The sequence below is a fragment of the Homarus americanus genome, unplaced genomic scaffold (genome assembly GCF_018991925.1).
Source record: "Homarus americanus isolate GMGI-L3 unplaced genomic scaffold, GMGI_Hamer_2.0 scaffold40343, whole genome shotgun sequence".
Classification (NCBI taxonomy): domain Eukaryota; kingdom Metazoa; phylum Arthropoda; class Malacostraca; order Decapoda; family Nephropidae; genus Homarus; species Homarus americanus.
Genome location: NW_024729812.1, coordinates 139,013 through 140,000, shown reverse-complemented (window position 1 = coordinate 140,000; position 988 = coordinate 139,013).

The window sequence follows — 988 nt, the reverse complement described above, 5'->3', positions numbered from 1 at the left end:
ACACACACACACACACACACACACACACACGCACACATGTTTTCTATCTACATTTCATGGCGCTTTAAGGTCAATTAAGAAATCAACAATAATTTATAATTTCCTTTTCATCAAGATAAACTGTTGTGTCACTGTACTAATGCAGAACTCTGTGTTATACATGAGAATGACGCATCAGCCCTCAGGGTATTGTGTTCGGGTGTAGCGAGGAGTTCAGAGGTGCGTGTGTGTGTAATAATAATAATAATAATAATAATAATAATAATAATAATAATAATAATAATAATAATTATAATAATAATACTAATAGTTAACGGCTTATTAAAAACAAACATGACAGCCAAAAGGCTGAAAACATACAGTTACATAATTGGGGAATGGGTCACTTAATTGGCAAATAATATACAAGTAACATAAATGATACAACTATGGTATATAAAAACAAAGTGGAGAGGAGGTTATACTGCAGGGCAATTCAACACAGTGACAGTGCAAAAAAGTAAGATTGGCAGGAGTAAACACACTGGTTGATTACGAATAGTTGATACTTTTTACAATGATTGGGACTGGGCTGTTCTTATAGAGATCAGTACGTGTTCGTGTGGGTAGGATGCGGTTGAGGTGTTGAACAGTAATTCGCGGACAAGGGATCTCGAATGGAAGCAGGAGATGGTGTTGAGGATGGGGCAGAGGCCTCTCCTTAAATTTGCAGATTAGATTTTAATGATGATCAGAGAGAGCCGAGAAGGTCAGTGTGCTGAGCTCTCTTGATATGCGGAGTAGGAGGGGGGAGAATAATCTTGCACGCCCTCATCTGCTCTTTTTAGGTATTCCATTTGTGGTATTTAGGAGACCAGGTAGGGGAGGCATAGGTGAGCTTGGGAAGTATGAATATTGAGTAAGCACTGAGGAGCTTGGGCGCGGGAACTCCACGGGACTTGAGACGGCGGAGGAGGTGGAGACGAAAACTTGAAGATTTGACAACGAC